The sequence below is a fragment of the Macaca thibetana genome, chromosome 3 (genome assembly GCF_024542745.1).
Source record: "Macaca thibetana thibetana isolate TM-01 chromosome 3, ASM2454274v1, whole genome shotgun sequence".
Lineage (NCBI taxonomy): Eukaryota > Metazoa > Chordata > Mammalia > Primates > Cercopithecidae > Macaca > Macaca thibetana.
Window position 1 is genome coordinate 28,185,302 of NC_065580.1, and position 20,082 is coordinate 28,205,383.

A 20,082-nucleotide genomic window follows, 5' to 3' on the forward strand; every position below is an offset into this window, starting at 1 on the left:
CCTCTTTCTGGCAGTAGCAGTTATTTTTAAATTTTTATTACTTTTTTTTTTTTTTTTTTTTTTGAGACCGAATCTTGCTCTGTCACCCAGGCTGGAGTGCAATAGCATAATCTCGGCTCACTGCAACCTTCACCTCGGGGTTCAAGCCGTTCTCCTGCCTCAGCCTCCCGAGTAGCTGGGATTACAGGCACCTGCCACCACGACTAATTTTTGTATTTTTAGTAGAGACCAGGTTTTGCCATGTTGGCCAGGGTGGTCTCGAACTCCTGGCCTCAGGTGATCCGCCCACCTCAGCCTCCCAAAGTGCTGGGATTACAGTCATGAGCCCCCACACCCGGCCCCAGCATTAGCAGTTTTTACACAAGAAGAGCATAGGCATGAATCCTGCCTTCATGGCACTTACACACTAGCAGAGGCATCTGGCAGCAAATAAGCACACAAAGGCAGCTGCAGGGTACGATGTGCCATGACGTAAAGGGACAAACACCATGAGAGTCTGACTAAAGCCTGGCATGTGTTAATCCTGTGTACCTATTCAGAAACTAGGGTTCATGACAGTGCTTCTGTTGTTACCTATTAGAAGTAGCTTTGTAAATATAAAGATTGTAGTTTTGTGAAGCTATCTAGTATAGAGGCACTCTGGGAGCTTAGCATTATGGAGTTTTTTCATAGAAAGGATGGATAGATCCTAACAAGCAAAAGTGGCAGAAACTAGTTTTTCATGTGTACATTGTAGGATTGAAAGATAACTGTGGTTGAGTGTGATAAACTGAAACTTTTTAAAAATATATATTACTATTTTTTACAAGTTAAGTTAGAGCAAGATATGCTGATTCTCTCCCATTTTCAAAAGAGGAATTGGAAAAGGGAGAGCTCGTTTATGTGGTATTCACAATAGCGTCTGTTCCTGAAGACAATTCTTGGAAAAATCTCATGAGTGTTCTCAGACTGAAAACAGGGATCCAGTCTGCTGTTCATGCAGGACTCGGGAGGCGAGCGAGCATGTGATACCAGGAAGGGTCCCAACCCTGCCCTGCTGGGGAGCCCTCGGTGGCGAGGTGGCCAGTTCAGGCTTCACTTCAGAACATGGATACTGCTGCGTAGGTGCTGGAAGGGTGCTGCATGGGTGCCGGAAGCTGCTTGGCACAATGCATGTCCTGTTTCTTGCCACTTGGAAAGACGACTGTGGAAGTCAGGTCTTCCCAGTCCTCACCAGTAAAGCAAGCAACGAATGCCTTCAGTCCAGGTAATGTGTCCAGGCTTTAAATTCTCCGGATCTGTCTTTGGATACCCTGGGAACAAGTCTTGTCTCTTCTTAGGCCCTTCTGACTAAAAGCAGCCAGGACTTTTAAACTGACTAATTTTTAAAGATTTCCAAATAGAGGAGAAAATTAAAGCAAAACTTTATGAAAGCTGAAAATGATCTTTCCAACTTTTCTCATTCAGAGTAGAACACTGGAGCATTGAAAGCTTGCTCATGTTTGTGATTGATCACATATTTAAAAAATTGTAAAATAAAGACCTCATTTTAATTTAAAAGTTCACTTCATCACCATCATTTCCACGAGGTTCTAGGTCTTTTGTGAACAAATTTAAAACAGTGCTTTCTTTATAACATGAATTAAATCTAGATCCCAATGATATTTGGCACCTTCTAAATACCCAGATGGCCACTGCATTTGCCTTGAAGTGAAGACGTGTGTAGAGTTTTAATCACATGTTTTATTTTTTCTCTTTTAAATATCGCCTTTTCAATAGTTGCTTGTTAATGAATGACTGATTGTTTACTGCAGTTTATAATCAGGAATGTGAACATTAAAAAATTCTAATCAGGATACAGGTTGAAAAACACTTTCCCTCTCATTCTCTTTCCTTATGCTAGAACAATAAAAATAAATTGTCCTTCCTTTGGAAACATAATAGTAAGAAATTTTATCATTCTCTTCTTGAAAACTTAAGTTTAATAAAACAGTTCAGAGGAAACTTAATTATAGTTCTTATACTACAAAAAGCTCTCATAAAAACAGGGGTAGGGCTACAATAAATTTTACCTCTTGAGCATAACCACCGCTTGAAAAAGAAAGATGGAGTTACAAAATGATTGTTGCTTTATCTTCTCCATTGTTTAATGCCTGAACATACTTGGATTTTTTAACAGCAGGAACAAGACACAATATTTGTTAGCTACCCAGGTAAGATCATTTGAGTCCAAAGACCAGATTCCAGAACAGACAGCAGATCCCTGTTGAGGACATGGGTTGTCAGGACAGCCTGGAGGCAGAGGGGTGGATTCTGTTGTAGGTGTCATAAGTGACATTTTGGATCAGATTTTTAACCCTCTTTTGTTTTTGAATGTGAGTAAATCTTCATAGCAGATTATTCTCATGAAACAAGACTGACACTATGACCTCAGGGAAAGAGTGCTTTGGGGGGGAACTGCTTATTCAATTAAGCAAAGAAAGAGCTGATAAAAGGGGCTGTCTCAGAGCTGTTGTTTCTTCTGCTGAACTTTTCCAAATAGGAGCACAGAAGTCCTGAGAACACTGCCTCTCTGTATGTTGTGCTCAGTCCACACACTGCCAACACATGTGCATACACACACACACACACACACACACACCCCTCCCTCAAAGACAACCCCTCCAGCCTATGGTTTTCCAGAATTAGCTTTCCCAAAGTACCTTGAGCACTAGGGGTTCAGACTGGGGTTTGGGTTTGGTGACAGCTGACAGTGCTCCAAAGGCAGAGAACTGAACTTAGGGCAAATCTGTGGCAACAGAAAGCTCTTTTCTGTTCCATGAAAGTCGTGGATGATGCTTTCAGATCCTGTCTGCAAATTGCCCAACATCACATTGATAATGGAAACAAATGATCTGACACTCACATAGCTAAATATAATTTATAATTTTGATGTGAGGTTGACACATGAAAGATCATGCTTTTCAAACTGCTGTGATGACTTACACAGACAATTCATTTTAGATAATGGTGAGTTAAGCCTGGCAGCCTCTGAGCGTTTTTCACTCATTTGTGCAAACACCTGCAGTTGGGTACTAATGCACATGTTTAATTGCTTAAACTTAAATTATAAAATCCCTAAAAGGATGTTTTTCTCCTAGAAAATAAGTCAGGTCTCTTGCAAAGACTGCCTGCTTTCATGAGCTTCTTGTATTTCCCGGGATGCTTATGCGCCAGCCCCTGTTAGAAAAGGTCTGCTTTTAAACACAGGAAGTTGAGCCCTTCAGGTAAAGTGCCGATGTCTGAACCATCAGCAAAATCACTACACCCGTTCCCTGGGAAGTCTAGTTCGTCAGAAACAAGTTTAATTCGGGAACTATAGTTTATCCAGGTTCCGTGAAGGCAATTAGCACTGGGCAAGGGCTGTTTGATCAGCCTAGAGACACCGCCTTTACGCCTAAAGCTCCAGTCATTTGTCTCTGCTCCCGCCGACTCGCAGCGACCACAGAAGACATCAGAACTGCATGAAAATGGCCCTGCCCCTGCGACAGAGCAGGGCGCTTCTGGCTTGCGCCTTGTTATTTGTCCCTCCAGTGGTTCCTAGCTGTTGTGACGTCAAGGCTGCCATTCAGAGCAGAGAAAAAGGAAACCGTGGCCTCTCTTCGCATCAGTGGCCCGGACAAGCTGTTGTTTCTCAGGCATCCAAAGCGCTTTCTGTCTGGCAGAGCTGTGCATTCCATGCCTGGGTGACCTGGTTAAATGGAGGAAACCAAATGCTATCTGCTGAATGCTCTCCAAAACAAGCATTCCGCCCTGCGCGTCTCAAGCACAGGCTTCACTGCCTCTGAGGACTGTGAAGGGAACAGCAGCACTGCCTGCATTTGCCGCTGGCATATTCAGCTTCTGGTCAGAGTCTTAAAGGAGAAAATAACATCCTCAATGGCCTCGATTAATACACACTTCACCGACGTCTTTGTGCTGCCTTTGGGGTCAGTGCTACAAAATCCTTTTTAAAAAAAAAGGATTCGGAATCACAGTCAGAAGTTCCCAACTGCTGAACTGCCACCTCTTCCTTCCCGTCTCACTTCGGCTCACGCCATTCCCCAATTTCAGATTTCTGAATTCCAGACAGGCTCTTGTGTATGTGACTATATTAATCTTCCACGGTGCCTCACTGAATGTGTGTATGTTTTGCACACACATGAGAAAGACTCACAGGTGTAATGCGTGGATCACAACTCTATTATTTTCTTAATGAAGAGTAACACTTTGTGCTTTTCAGAGAAAAGGAGCTATTTCACAGCGTCGCAGAACTCTCTTTAGGAGCAAGCCAGGATCTCTGTAGCAAACATCAATCCTGCAAGGCCAAAAGCTCACGAAGAAAGTTGTGATCACTTAGAGTGACTGCCTTAGAATTGACCGACTTCAGACTACATTTTCTGAGGACATACCTTCTTGGGTTTCTTTCTGGCATGAGGGACTATTTTATTAGATTCTTGGATTTGATTATAGTCACCAGAAAAAGCAAGGTATAACAACCACACTTTGTGTTCCAGAGTTGTCTTAGTTAACTCAATATGCATTTGAGGTTTTATGTTACAAATCCCATTAAATCTTTCTCAAAATAGCCCTTCTCTGAACCTTTGATGAAGAATATTTGCAGGAACCAAAACCATTTGATATATACACCGGTATGTGTCAGGAAGGATCGTGATACAGGAGTGCCTTTGGAAAGCGGGTTATTATAGGACAGAATTCTTCCAGGTCCCTGACTCTTTGTCTTCTGAAAAAAAGGTGGAGCTCTTCAGATGTCTAGATAAAGACAGAATGGATGGAGTGAATTACGTAAAGTTAGGATTTAGACTGAGGGTCTGCAGGGCTGCAGTCTAGTTTTGCCTCGACAGTCAGACATGCCCAGGGTCTGGCCTAATACCATACAAATGCCATATCCACACTGGCATTGACACAGTGGTGAGAATGGGGCATGGGGGTGATGAGCAAGGCTTCTTGCTCGGTGCTTTGGTCTGGGTGAGCCTGAGATCTTGAAATGAGAGAAAAACTAGGACATTACTTTCCATCGTGAGCTGAAGAATTAGTTCTTTCTTGTTGCCTACTATTTGCATATCAGTTAATCATTTTCTTCTTTTTTTTCCTATTACTACCATTTCAAAAGGTACTTGTTATCTGAAGATAACTGATACAGGACCACTACTACTATTTTAAGAGGACTGACTTAAAACTGAATCAAACATTTAAAAACAAATAGTCACTTTTTGTTTTTAAGGTCTTATTGGGACTAAGTCCTGAGAAAACTAAAACAAAAGTTGAAGCTTAGTTTTATATAATAGAAATTTGGGATATGATGAAACAGCATGTTATTTCTTAGAAGAAAAATTGAATGTTGACTTCTAAAGCAGAATCATATAAAAAGGATGATTTTTGTATAAGCATTCGCATTTCCCCGAAGGCCTCTCTTAATCTTTTGATATACAAACCATTCTCTTGAAGAGTCTACCTCTCCTGTAATCACCTCTGTGGACTTTCTCTTCCCCAGTTGTTAACTGTTGAAACTGTCTTTCATCCTTATTTGTCAGTGACCCTATGTGACTCATGCAATTTGCTGGTATCATTTTTATCAACTGTGTGAAAAGCTGCAATTCCACCTTACAAGTGAACTGCATTGGATTTTCATTTTATTCTATGACATTATTCAACCAAGAAAGTGAGCAAGCACAGATGCTGATGTTAATGAGGACTAATAATAAGCGATCACTGTATTTGTCAGTATTTTTATAGGATGATGACCTTTGCTTCCCTTATGCAACTTGGTAACTACAGGGATTCAGATAATGATTACTCAAGTGATGACTCCCCACCCCCTGCCAAATATTATGTTGTATTTAAAGTACTCAGTATGGTTTAGTGGGCTTGATAATCAACCACATGTAGATTTGGAAGCCACCCCTGACACTTCACTGAGTTCTATAACCTTGGGTGTGCTTTCACAGAACCTAAGATTCTTGATCTTTTATATAGAGTAATAAAAGCAACCTTGCATCATGGTCATGAGGATTAGAACCCATATGTATAAAACCCCTGAGTAGTACCCTGTGCATGAGCTTAAGAAATAGTCCTGTCCTCACTAGGGCTGTTACTGCTTTTGTGTGGTATCTTACATTTTATATGAGACTTTTACACGTATTTTGTTTAATTCTTTATATATAAACCCAGAAGCTAGAGAGCTTAAGTTTTACCCTCTAGACATTGCAAAGTCACAGAAAGATTTTGAGGAATGCAGCGACATGAATTTTACTACATTTTAGAAGAGCAGTTGGTGACTGTATGCTCTGCATCAGCTAATAACATTTGATAGGCAGTTTTTTCATGGCATAGGTGAGAATACTAAGGCCCAAGGATATGATGTACTTTCTTGGCAACAGGTAGTTTGGTTCTGGCATAGCTAAGCCTAGAACCCAACCTTCCTACTGCCTGCTGTTTCTTCACCACCCAGTTGCTCATTGGCAAGTGAACCAATTACAAAGGCTGTCTTACTTGTCCAAGAATAGAGAGAAAGGTGCACCCTGGGTGACTGGAAGCGGGAATGGGAGGGAGAGGATGGAGGCAGCAGACATTGAAAATAAGTATTGACTAGACTTGGTGACAGAATGGCTCAGCTCGGCTCAGTGAAGAAGGGAGTCCAGAGGCCAAACTTGCAACCCTGGTAGATGGCTATACAGTTAAGTAAAGTAAAATCAATAGAAGGGTGTTGGTTTTTTTGCTTCACGATGAACTTAAAGGGTCTGCCCTATCCAGATAGAAATATGTTAAAGATATAGGTAGGAGAGGTAGCTACCATTAAAGATACAGATTTGAGATTAATGCCACAGAAGGAGAGCTGAAACCACTATACTACATATATCTCTGTGTGTGTGTGTGTGTGTGTGTGTGTGTGTGCGCGCTGCGCGCACTTGTGTTAAACTGGATTTGTTGGCATATCTCCAATTCAAGCCTGGGTCACGTGATTATGCTGTAACTTATTGCCCAGTTATAATCACAAACTGTTACACCTTCATCAGAAGGAAGAGCGAGTTCCCTAGATCAGTGTGTTTGTGTGTTTGTTTTGTTGGATGGATCCTGCCGAGGCACTGAGAGACAGACTTTGCTGGGCCCTGTTTTGTAAACAAATCTGTTCACGCACGCTTTCTTCTATCATTGGATGTGTACACTGGCTCTGATTTTCCTACTCGACATGCCGAAGCCTAAGCATTTAGAAGCTTGTTTTCTTTTAGAAGTAGGCAAGCATCAAAGAAAAACATGCACATGCATTTAAAGTGTGCACATCTACCCTAAGTAAGTCTTTGGATCTTTACAGTTGTAACCCTGGGTCATGTGCAGTATATTTCAGCCCACTACACACAGCAGACCTGCAAGGCGTCCTGACAGCCCCCACAAAACTACGGACTGAGCTTAGTGCAAAAGAGAAAGCCCTTTTTACCCTTAAAGTTCATTGCATGGGCCATTGTGGGATTAGTCACCCCAGATGATAAAACATAATACTGGTTTTCCTAAGTAGGGGTGATTCAGCTCTTAGACTGGAATATGAACTTAATGTATATAATACATACAGTCACTTCCTGAACTTGTAGTTTTTTGCATGTTTTATTTAATATTCTAGCCAGGTTTAAATTTTTATGGCAGGAAGTATGTGAATGGTTATGACAGGAGTAAATAACATTTGATTTTATGATTACAGTACAGGAAGTAACTTTTCACACCAAATAAATCTTTGGGAAAAAAGTGCTGGCTTATAAATTTAACGAACATAAATTTTCCAGAATCTTGCATACAGTCGCCTTTGCTCTCTTAAATGGAACTAAATACCTGGCTGGTCTCCTTTTTTGCTTAACTTTTTTTTGTCAATGAATGTCTTTGTTTTAGAACGAGGTATTTTCGAGTGTTTTGATGTGATCCAACACTACGTAAACCCATTAAAAGATTCTAAGCGAACATAATAAGGCCAAACTTTAGTGTAAATAGCATGAAAGGCTGGAACACTAAATAAAACATTATTTTTTTCCTTTAAGAGTAAATAGCTAGGCTAGGCGTGGTAGTTCATACCTATGAACCTGTGAACCAGTGCTTTGGGGGTCTGAGGTGAAAGGGTTGCTTAAACCCAGGAGTTCAAGACCAGCCTGGGCAACATAGCAAGACCCCTTCTCTATTTAAAAAAAAAGAAATAGCCAGATGTGGTGGCACATGCCTGTAGTCCCAGCTACTCAAGAAGCTGGGGCAGGAGGATCACTTGAGCCGAGGAGTTTGAGGCTGCAGTGAGCTATGATGGCGCCACTGTACTCCAGCCTGGGCAACAGAGCGGGCCTTTGTCTTAAATGACCAAATTATTTTTCATCATTAAAGCCCGGGAAGCCTCCAAACTGCCACCGAGGCAAGTTCCTTCCGGTGACTCCTGTAGCCATGATGTGCAGGCCCTTGGGAGGAACAGCCTGTTAACATCAGAGAGGCTGTTGCATGTGAACAAGTTTACAGAGAAGAGGAAAGAATTGGATAGAACTTCAGTTACACTTCATTGTAAGCAGAACTTTAACAGAGCCTCTGTTTTTCCTTGAATAAAAAAGCGAATAGTGGGAATAAAAGGTTTAGAAAAGATTTCTTTCTTCACCCTTTTCATCTTAAAGCCTGAAGATGTTGTAATGAGAAAAATATTGTGACATTCATTTCTGAAGGTTACTATTACACACACGTGAATTATGTGAGCGAATGGATGGATGCCTGGCAGATTAAAATGTAGAGTTCCAGAAGCATTCGTAACCACCATGTGGCTATGACACAGTGGCACATCATTGGGCTGGGAGTGAAAGGATGAAGGTTCAGACTTCAGGTCTGGGTCTGGGAGCCTCACCCAACCACCCTGACGGAAAACAGGATCTCTGAATCCCGTCTACCTCTACAACTCAGTACCACACATTGTGCAGCTAAGTAACTTGCAAGTTATATGAAACTGTTTTCACAGGACCAGCAGAGTTACCACTGCTTAGTGGTCCTGAATCTTCATTACATTTTTACAGAGAATATATTTGCATGTGACATGATTAAAAATCTACCTCGTGTTTTTACGGTCTTGGTAGGTTTTAAGGTCGTTTCTTACATGCTGTTTTCCTTGCTGTGCAGCCAACCCGGGTGTGACTGGCAGACATGCTGAGTGCAGGCTCTGGAGTGTGAAGTCAAGGTCAAGCCTCCCTGGCTCTGAATCCTGGCTCCACCACCTACTGACTGTGTAACCCCCGGGCGTGTCCTTAAGCTCCGTGGGCCTCAGTTTCCTTATCTGTAGGATGAGGATAAAAATAGAACTTACCTCCAGGGCTGCTGTGAAGATTAAACAAATGGACGGATGTGCAGTTTGTGGTAGCTCCTGAGCGGGCCCTGCATGTCAGTGTGCTGTTGTCGCTGACGATGAAACTGGCTTAGAGAGGTTGGGTGATAGGCGCAAGAACAAATTAGCAAAAAAGACGAGCCAGAACTCAAACATAGCCTTAGGACTTCTCAGTGGCTGGTGCCCTTCGGTTGTGAGACCACTCTCTCCCCTGCCTATAAAAGTGCCACGAAAGAGCGCTCTCCATTTGTTTGTTTAAAAGAGAACTGAGTAAATGTTAAACGTGAAGGACATTTGTCATGGGGTTTTACTTTGTTTGGAGAGGGTGGACTCTATAACTCTTGAAAGGTGTCCACAGCATAGCAAGGGCCTGGACAGCCTCCATGGTTTCATCACATTCTCAATATCCAGCCTTAGAAACAGCTCCCTTTAGGTCCCCAAATTAACAGGAGTTTCTAAAGGATAGCAGCTTTTTTTGCAACTGCTGCATCTGTTAGATTCATGTTCTCTTTGCTGCCCCCTCCCCAAGCTTCTACTTCATGATCTTTTTGTTTTGCTCGACTTTTCCTCTTTTTAAAACCTCTGCATTGGCCACCCAGGACTTAAGAGGAACTTTCCTGGAAAGCCGTCTGAAACAGGAACAAATTGCACAGAAACACTGAGAGCTGGGAACTTGTGTGTATAGCTGACATAGTGGGAGACGGAGGCTTCCTTCTGAGTAAGAGAGAAGAGTGGATATTCTAATCGCTGCGTAGTGGTCAGGCCTCTTTTGCTGAGCTTGGTATCAATGGGATTTTAAAAAATGGTAGCTATTTGAAAGTACTCTCCATGTAAAGGGTTCCTGTTCCTTTGGCCCTATCACAGAATATTCCTATTTTTCTATTGAGGAGGTTCATAAGGTTTCATGGGCAAGGGCTGAGATGACTATTGTGTAGTGTAGTTGTTTTAAATTAAAAATTTACCTCTAGTTATAGGTGCTACCTTTTACTTACCCTCAATTTGGAGATTACATCATGCAGGCTGGGCACAGTGGTTCATGCCTGTAACCCCAGTGCTCTAGGAGGCCAAGGCGGGAGAGTCGCTAAAGGCCAGGAGTTACAGACCACCCTGGGCAACAGAGCAAGGCGTCATCTCTACCAAAAAAAATTAGCTGGGTATGGTGGCACTTACCTGTAGTTTCAGCTACTCCGGAGGCTGAGATGAAATGAAGTCAGACCCTGCCTCTAAAATCCATCAATCAATTATGTGTCTCAGGCAAATGCTTTCCATACTCTTCTTGTTAAAATATCAGTTTGGTAAAGATGATAAAAGCGTATCACATCCCAGGAAGTTGAGGCTTCTGTGAGCCAGGATCGCGCCACTGTACTCCAGCCTGGGGGACAAGAGTGAGACCCCATCTCAAAAAAAATGAATATTCCCTTCCAGAGTATAAATCACAGATTATGTTTTTATATTTTTTTTTCATATTTATCTTGAGTATCCAAAAATGTGAACTAAAAGAGTTGGGGTCTAAGTGGCAAAGTGCTGCCGTGTTACAGGTTAAGGGCTTCCATGGATTGTGTGATAAATACAGGTGTGAATTTGGGTAATGTGTTTTATTTTTCAGTGCCCATTAAGTAGAAGTTTATATTTTCCTCCCTCCTCCTTCAAGAGGCCCCCTCCCCACCGTGTGGCACATGGAGGCCCCAAGTTGGAAGCACATTCACAGCCTGAAGCTGAAGGACAGGCTCTGAAAAATCTATCTTTCAGCAAAACACCTACCAATCTCAGAAAGTGAGCTTTGTCACCACTGATACTCTGTCAGGTGGGATGAAAGCAATTTTTCTTACTCATTTTGCCCAGTTGTCAAGAAATACTGCTCTTCTCTCTGACATAAATTAACAGGTTTGGCTACAGCCTAGAGAAATACAAAATGTCACATTTGAGCCTTAGTGGCCGGTTTTCAAAGGGGGGTGCCTGAGTGTGAGCACCATGTCGGCTGTTGTGTTAATGTGGCTGGGTCTCATAAATAGGTATTTTTCTGCCCCTGTGATGGACAAATCTGAAACAGTTTTTCCATCTCACAACCCCAGGGGATGGTATTTAGAGGCTGATTTTTGGCATCTCAGTTCCTGGTAAGGAAGATGAATTCCGTATTTGAAATTTGGGGACAAACAAAAATAACTCTTTCTCTTTCCTTGAAGGGTTAATGCTCCAACCAGCCTCAGATTGGTTCGCTTGAATCTTAAAATTACTTTTCTGGTCACGCGCGCCGAAGGTCTAAGCATTTGTGAAATGTCTTTTTTCCCCCCCACCCCTTGATGCTGTTCTCTTTGGGCTGTCTTAATTACACAGGGGTTGAGAAACCAAATTAAAATTAGGCGTGTCTGGTCAACAGTGATCACGTTGCATGCTTTTAGCTTTGCTTGTTGAAGTTGCTTCTCCTCCCTGAGTGGCTTTCCTCCTATTTTTTTTTTTAAAAGGAAATATCATAAGCTCTTTCAGAAATACTCACAGGAAGTGAGTGTCCGTATGCTGGTTACTCACCAGCAACTGAGTGTTGGCAGGTGGAGAATGCTACCGCAGCCCGCCCAGACGGATCTGCAGACTGGCCCCATTGCAGAGGATTAGACACAGGGTGCGTGGATCATAGGGTTTTTGTACAGAAGGCAGTTTTAAGAGGAAATTGGTCACTGCATGTCATCTCGAGGGGTGGTGATTCAGGGAGCAGGGCTGGGGGTCAGAAGGCACGTGGCTGCCATCTCGGAGGTTCCTGCTCACTTCTCAGAGGGCAGGCTGGCTTCTAAAAATCAATGCTCCCTCCACCCCCAAACAGCGATTCTTCTGCAGTGAATCACTTCCAGAAATGAATAGCCACAGTTTTTTGGAATGAACGTTGTGAAATCCCTCCTTTATAATGGCAGGTTTTCAGTTGGTGGTTTTATCAGAATTTCTCAAGATCAAAACGAAACCTTCTCTTTAAAAAGGAAAGAAAGTACTATCGATACAGAAAGCAAAAGTATTTCCAGTCTCCTACTGAACTGTCACGGCAGACCTCTCTGTATCTATATTTAGAGATGTATGTCCATATATTTGCCTGAATGTGTGAGTTCTTGGAAGTATGGATTCGTTGCCAGGAGCTGGTGATTTCCTATGCAGAGGTCGCTCACTACAAGAAATGTTACACTCGGTGAGTAGGTGGTAGCTTCTGAAGATTATTGGTAACCCAGTGTTGGTCGTCTTGAGTCATGGATTTAAATGATGGCTAGCAAGCTCTTAAATACCTTCTGCTTTATATGATACAGAGCATGGAACTGTAGGACGCACAGACGGCTGTGAAGGGTTTTTAAGAATATGGATTCATTGAATGATCAGTGAATCTTGTGAATATACACCTTTGGAGGAGGAAAGGGTGTTTTACAGGAGGAAGTGGTTTGTAGGGGCTTTTAAAGGTACAGTTATCGCTTTTCTATATTTATTTTCAGCATCGTTCAGTCCTCCTGTATGAAAGAAATAAACAGTCTCAACAGAGAAAAAGTTATGCTGACTCTTTAAATGAAGAAGCTCAATCCTCATGTTACTCTTAACTGGACTTTTTTCTTCCTAAATATTCATAAGGGAAACTATCCCATGAAGGCAGCTAACTTTCTGGCAATCTCTACGATGTGTCTCATTCAGAACCTGGTGGGCTCTCCATGCATTATTGGCAGCACTTTTATCCAGGGGCACAGAGAGGGAATAGGGTTACTGGAAACAGGGAGTGTAGCTCAAGGAATTGTTCTCTCTCTGGAGTGGATAAGTTGTTTGACCTACTGACTCATTTCACAGGAATTAGGAAAACAACCTAGTGTGGTTTTTATTGTTAGTCCTGGAGGATTCCAAAATCTGTGTGCCTACAAATAAGATGAGCTGGGGAAAGGGAGCGCTGGCATTTGGCGTTTCTACTTGCCTCTTTTCCTGGTGGAATCCGATCCTCTGCTTCCAGGACAAGTCCTGCGCTTGGGATCCTTTGTACAACCATTCACAGGTGAGTGTGTATGACAGCAATTTCTGATTTCACTAGTTCTTGCTTCTAAACGCCTAAATGGTGCTTTGTCTAGGGAAAGGCTTTAAAGGGCATTTTCCCCCGGTACGTTTATAATACATTTCATATTTACCTACAGAAAATACGGTGGATGTGATAATAATTATACAAGACAACCCACAGACAACAATGAAAGTTAAGAATTAAGATACATTCTGATAGATTTTTACAGCATATTGACATAAAGGCAGTTTTGGTTTTGACATACGTACACCAAAATGATATTTGTAATGCTATTTAAACACAAGTATACAAGGCACCAGTGTATTCTGGCAAAAATAATATAATTATCAACAGTTAATGAAAGGCTTGTGCTTTGAGCTACTAACAAAATGTTAATATGTAGAGAAACTTGTGATTCATGATGTTATGGTTTTCAACCAATGTTATCAAATCAGCTAAAAATATCAGAAGAGGACAAAGAATGTATGTTAAACATGGATAAAAGCAGAAACTGAGAAAAGATAGCTTTGATATTTAACGTGTTAGATTATGGCCTCTATATAATGTCACATATGCTGGACTGCCCCCCCCCAAAAAAAATCACACCCTCAAATTATGATCTTAATTATTCAAAGGATGTTTGGCGTGTTGGTGGTATAGTGGTGAGCGTAATTGCCTTCCAGAAGATGGTTGGTGTATAATTACTAGAGAATTTCTTGCTTTCTTGGGAGGTGGCTTAGTAAAAGGTTGAGTCAGACATACTGAGGCTGTTTATTCAGTGTGCTATGCTGTGCTGTGTCCGAATGCCTGGGAGTTAAGAGTTGTTAACCTTTCCAGGGTGCTAGATCCCTTTGAGATTATGATGGAAGCCATGAATCCTTTTCCCACACCTGTATGCAAACATTTGCCTGCCCATTTACAGACCCAAAGAAGCACATCCATGTACCCCACGTGAAGAAGGCTGCCCTGGACTAAGCCCTCACTGTGACTCTGCTGTTCTTAAGCTTCCCAGGAAACACTGTTATTTAAAAAGACGAGCCATCCAGGTCAAAAAGAAGTCATTGTGGTTGCTAGGTGGGGGTGCAAAGCCAAAGACAAAGGGTGGGGAAAATACATGACTAATAATAAATAAAGAGCATGGTTAATACCAGAGCCTCCAAACTGATAGCCCAGAATCCCTCAACATTTAGCCACGAGTATTTGTAAAGTACGTTGTGAATTCAGGTGGAGGGCTGAAGATTCAACATTAAGCAGTTGGGCAGAGTTTTCATATGTATATTTGTCTATGCCTTTTGCACAATGTAAAACTAGGAAATCTCTTTTCATTTTTCTATTGTGCACACTACCACATTAGGTAGGACTCAAAATCATCTCAACTCCAGGAGTATAATTCGTAACAATTATAACAAAGCATAAAAATGATTCTACATTAGCAGAAGAAATGTAGTAGGGATAGATTTAAAATAGCGTGGTTGAGTACAAAAGAAACATCATTTTTTAAAAAAAAAATGCAGCCTTTATCACTCATCAGCTAAACTTAAGTCAATGCTGTGAGGCCGTTGTGGGAAAAAAATAGTCATGATTCTTGGGTATATTAAAAGGAGCATGACACAGAAGGGTAAGAAAACAAGACTTAGTGTTCGTCAGATTCATCATTGTGTCCTGTTTGAGTCACACTTGAAAAAAGATTTTGGACAATTGTGAAAAGCTGATACACAAGCAACAGAAATTACACGCCCTTCCAGGAAAAGATAAGGCAACTGAGAGTTTTATTCCACACAAGGCTAGAGGATTTCTTGCTAATGGCCTTTAAGTAGTAACAGTCTGGTTTATCCTTATATTCCTGGGGCCTTCCACACCGTCTGGTGCTCCGTACTTGAGATGATTGTTGTGTTTAGTGATACGAGTAACGTTCCTGTGATAGACTTAGCAGGAATAAGTAAGTTCAAATAAAACCAGCGATAGTGTCATGACAGACAACATATAATACATGAATTTGCTGGGTGATTAATACACAAGGATGACTGTCTCACTTGCGAGGATGATAAAATACTTCAGCAGCTAACTGGGGGAAGCTACAAAATCTTGGTTTGATACCTCTTTCAGGATGAAAGCAGATTAAGTCTCCTGGGGTGGTGGAAACATGTATTCATTCATTCTACAAACCCTGAGGGCCTGCTTGGCTAGGTGCTCACGGTCTGGTAGAGGAGACAAAGATACAGAAACAGAGTCACAGTGTGTGATGAGTGCCATGGGAGCATAAAAACAGCATGTGCAGGGCTTGTGACACTCAACCTCCACCCCGCACAGCTTCCAGTGGAGGCAAAGTCACAATTGACTCAAGGGACAGGCTTGGCCGAGTTAGCTGGATGGGAGGCAGGTGGGACAGCCTGGCCAGAGGCCCAGACCTGTGTGTGTGGGGAAGGGGTGATGGGAGATGCAGACTCGGCAGTGCTTGGAACAGGTCTGAATGCTGCGCCTTGCTAGCCTGAAGATTTCCACCCAGAAGCCTGACAAAGTCAGATGTGCGCTTCAGAAAGGCCAGGCGGGCTGCAGTGAAGAGAGTGACTTGAGGGGGTGGGGGACAGGCCATCGAGGCAAGGGGACCAAATGGAAAGCTTTGGTCAGGGCACACATGGTGATGGATTTGGGGGAGAAATGGGGGAGGGTGATGCAGGCAGAGTGGCCAGTGTTATCAAGTGGCATCATTCACCACAAAATGCAGTCCAAGAGGAAGCCCAGGTGTGAGGGGGGACAGGTGGCATTCAGACGAAGCCCAGGTGTGAGGGGGACAGGTGGCATTCAGACGAAGCCCAGGTGTGAGGGGGGACAGGTGGCATTCAGACGAAGCCCAGGTGTGAGGGGGGACAGGTGGCATTCAGATGAAGCCCAGGTGTGAGGGGGGACAGGTGGCATTCAGACGAAGCCCAGGTGTGAGGGGGACAGGTGGCATTCAGATGAAGCCCAGGTGTGAGGGGGACAGGTGGCATTCAGACGAAGCCCAGGTGTGAGGGGGACAGGTGGCATTCAGACGAAGCCCAGGTGTGAGGGGGACAGGTGGCATTCAGACGAAGCCCAGGTGTGAGGGGGACAGGTGGCATTCAGACGAAGCCCAGGTGTGAGGGGGGACAGGTGGCATTCAGACGAAGCCCAGGTGTGAGGGGGACAGGTGGCATTCAGACGAAGCCCAGGTGTGAGGGGGGACAGGTGGCATTCAGACGAAGCCCAGGTGTGAGGGGGGACAGGTGGCATTCAGACGAAGCCCAGGTGTGAGGGGGGGACAGGTGGCATTCAGACGAAGCCCAGGTGTGAGGGGGGACAGGTGGCATTCAGACGAAGCCCAGGTGTGAGGGGGACAGGTGGCATTCAGACGAAGCCCAGGTGTGAGGGGGGACAGGTGGCATTCAGACGAAGCCCAGGTGTGAGAGGGACAGGTGGCATTCAGACGAAGCCCAGGTGTGAGGGGGACAGGTGGCATTCAGACGAAGCCCAGGTGTGAGGGGGGACAGGTGGCATTCAGACGAAGCCCAGGTGTGAGGGGGGACAGGTGGCATTCAGACGAAGCCCAGGTGTGAGGGGGGACAGGTGGCATTCAGACGAAGCCCAGGTGTGAGGGGGACAGGTGGCATTCAGACGAAGCCCAGGTGTGAGGGGGGACAGGTGGCATTCAGACGAAGCCCAGGTGTGAGGGAGGACAGGTGGCATTCAGACATGTCAGTACACAGAGAGTCAGTGGCAGAGACAGAGCCAATGGGGAGTTGGGCCATGTGGATAAGGACTTGAGTGAAGACCTATCTCCAAAGCAGGGGATCACGCTTCTAATTTTTTATATGGTGTTTTTCATTTTATTCTTACTCATTTGTAATAAAACCTCTTTTTTTATTGTATATATTTAAAGTGTCAACCTGCTGGTTTGATACAATATGTGCATAGCAAAATAATAACTTACACTCAAGCTATGAGTGTACCATCTCACAGTTACCTTTTTGTGCCTGGGTAAGCCCACCTAAAATGTACTTAGAAATATTCAGTGTCTTCACTGTGGTCCTCATGCTGTACTGCAGATGTATTCATCTGACATCATTCCAGCTTTATACCCTTTGACCCACATCTCCCCATCCCCCCCAGCCACCACTGTGTTTCTATGGACTGTATTTGACTATTTTAGATTCCACATATTACCTCTAATCCTCAAAGCTCTATTAGGGTTTTGTATGTTTCCTCCCCGCACTTTCCTACAAACACACAATTTGCAGAATCAGCATAATTTTGTAGAGGTTCATTCATTCATTCATGTATTTATGAGATGGAGTTTCACTCTTGTTGCCCAAACTGGAGTGCAATGGCGCAATCTTGGCTCACTGCAACCTCTGCCTCCCGCGTTCAAGCGATTCTCCTGCCTCAGCCTCCCAATTAGCTGGGATTACAGGCACGCACCAGCACACCAGTTAATTTTGATTTTCAGTAGAGACAGGGTTTTACCCTGTTGTCAGGCTGGTCTCGAACTCCTGACTTCAGGTGATCCTCCTACTTCAGCCTCCCAAAGTGCTGGGATTACAGGTGTAAGACACCATGCCCAGCCTGTATAGACACTTTCAATCCCACTTTTAAAACAGGCATGTTCTCCCTATGCTTTAAAATGCCTCTAAAATATTTCTAATGGTGCTAATTCTCTAATTTGGGAGTGTCTAATTTGCTTCCAGTTTTTAAAAACTATTTTTATATTACAGTAATTAACCTTTTAAATACATGAATCTTGGGCATATTTTTAATGATTTCCTTAGGAGAGATTCCTTGCAGTGAATTTCTTGGGTAAAAGGAGGTTAAGTGTAAGATTCTTGATATACCTTGCTAAGTTGTTTTCTAGAAAGCTTGAACCAAGTTCTACACATTTTAGCAATGTATGAAATGTCCTTCTCTCCATATCTTCATCAGCATTGAGTGTTCTCTCTTTTTTATCTTTAGACAAAAAGGTTACATTCTTTTTGGTTCATCTACTCAGAAGCTGTTTAATGAATGTTCACTCCATGTCAGGCATGTGGCATGTTTTCATCTCTACCAATAACATTGAACTTTCTTCATGTGTGTATCAGCCTGCTGTTTTCTTTTGTAAATGTTCTGTTCATGTCCATTATCAACTTTTCTATTAGGGTGTGACTGTTTCTATGATATATTTATAAGGGTGTGTATGTGTGTGTGTAAAATATTTGAGGCAAATATTTTTCCCAGCTTCTTTGACTTTTAATTTTGCTTATATTTTATTGGAAATACAGAACCATTATTATTATTATTATTATTATTACAGTACTGTAAGTTCTGGGATACAGGTGCAGAACGTGCAGGTTTGTTACTTAGGTATACACGTGCCATGGTGATTTGCTGCACCCATCAACCCATCATCTACATTAGGTATTTCTCCTAATGCTATCCCTCCCATAGCCCCCCACCCACTGACAGGCCCTGGTGTGTGATGTTCCCCCTATGTGTTCCCATGAGAACCTTTATATTTTATGTAGTGGAGTAAATGATTTTATTTTTTTCCTGTATAACTTCTGTTACCTCAGGCTTAGGAATTCCTTCCTACCCAGAAGTTAGAAAATATTCATCTAATTAAAAAATAATAATAATTTCATTTATAACATTAAACTCACCAAATTCGACGTAAGATGTGGCCAGGCCCAGTGGCTCACACCTGTAGTCTTAGTGCTTTGCAGGGCTACGGTGGAAAAATCGCTTGAGGCTAGGAGTTCAAGACCAGCCTGGGTAACATAGTGAGACCCCACCTCTACCAAAAAATTTAAAAAGTAGCCAGGCATGGTAGCATGTGTCTGTAGTCCTAGCTGCTTGGGAGGCTGAGGTGGTGGGAGGATCACTTCAGCCTAGAAGTTTGAGGCTGTAGCTATGATCATGCTATTGCATTCCAGCCTAGGCAACAGAGCAAGACCCTGTGTCTTTTTTTTTTTTTTTTTTTTTTTTTTTTTTTTTTAAGGTGTGAAAAAAGATCCAAATGGAGTCTGTTCCACATAGTAAATCCCCCATCATGTATTGAGTCATGTATCTTTCCCTATTAATTTCCATATTTAATTTATGTTTCAAGACTTTTTGCTGTTACATCCAGCGGTAGGAGCCCATGAACTTGTTGGATATTGGTAACCACAGACAATGTGATAATACTTTTTTCCAACATTTTATTATGAAAAATACACTGGCTAGATTCTATAATTAATATTCTGTCACTTCACCATCTATTCACATAATAATTCTTAAACCTCTCAAATCATTATTTGAATTTCAAAGTGGACTATCAAAGACATTTTCTCTAACCCTATTTTTCTCTAATTTGTAGTTTTGATTTCCAGGAAGCCTTCAGCAATTCATATTATTAGTACAGTAAGAGAGTAAGCCACACACTAAATACCAAGAAAAACTACTTTCCAAAACATGTTTTAGTCGTTTATGAAGATGGCTAGCAAGGGGGCTTCCTGGGACACAGTGCTGGGGAAACGGCAGGCCCTAGGAATGGGCTTTGAAAGAAGACTTCTGTCACTGTCAGATCACATTCCCAAGTGGCCATCGTCGTGCTCTGCCAGGGAACCCTTAGCAGAAAGGCTGCTTTGCCCAGGATCTGGCTTGTCACCCCAGACCAGCCCTACCGCTGTCTGGCATTGAATGTCGCTGGTCCAGAGTGAGTGGCCAGTTGCATAGACCTTAGACCAAGGAGCTTAGTCAC

The 20,082-nt window shown here is 42.8% G+C and overlaps 1 long non-coding RNA gene across 50 annotated transcripts in view; it reads left to right on the forward strand.

Annotated features, from left to right (window-relative positions):
• Positions 1 to 19,329, forward strand: part of LOC126949729 (uncharacterized) — a 201,003-nt gene extending 181,674 nt beyond the window's left edge. The window contains exons 5-10 of one of the 50 annotated variants that reach the window (XR_007723918.1): positions 1 to 16,094; positions 16,321 to 16,597; positions 16,637 to 16,711; positions 16,787 to 16,937; positions 16,975 to 17,012; positions 17,051 to 19,329. The exon at positions 1 to 16,094 is cut by the window's left edge and continues 20,733 nt beyond it. This is a non-coding gene — a long non-coding RNA (uncharacterized LOC126949729). The other 49 variants (XR_007723942.1, XR_007723950.1, XR_007723943.1 and 46 more) reach the window with 49 other exon arrangements.
• Positions 19,330 to 20,082: the final 753 nt, after the last annotated feature.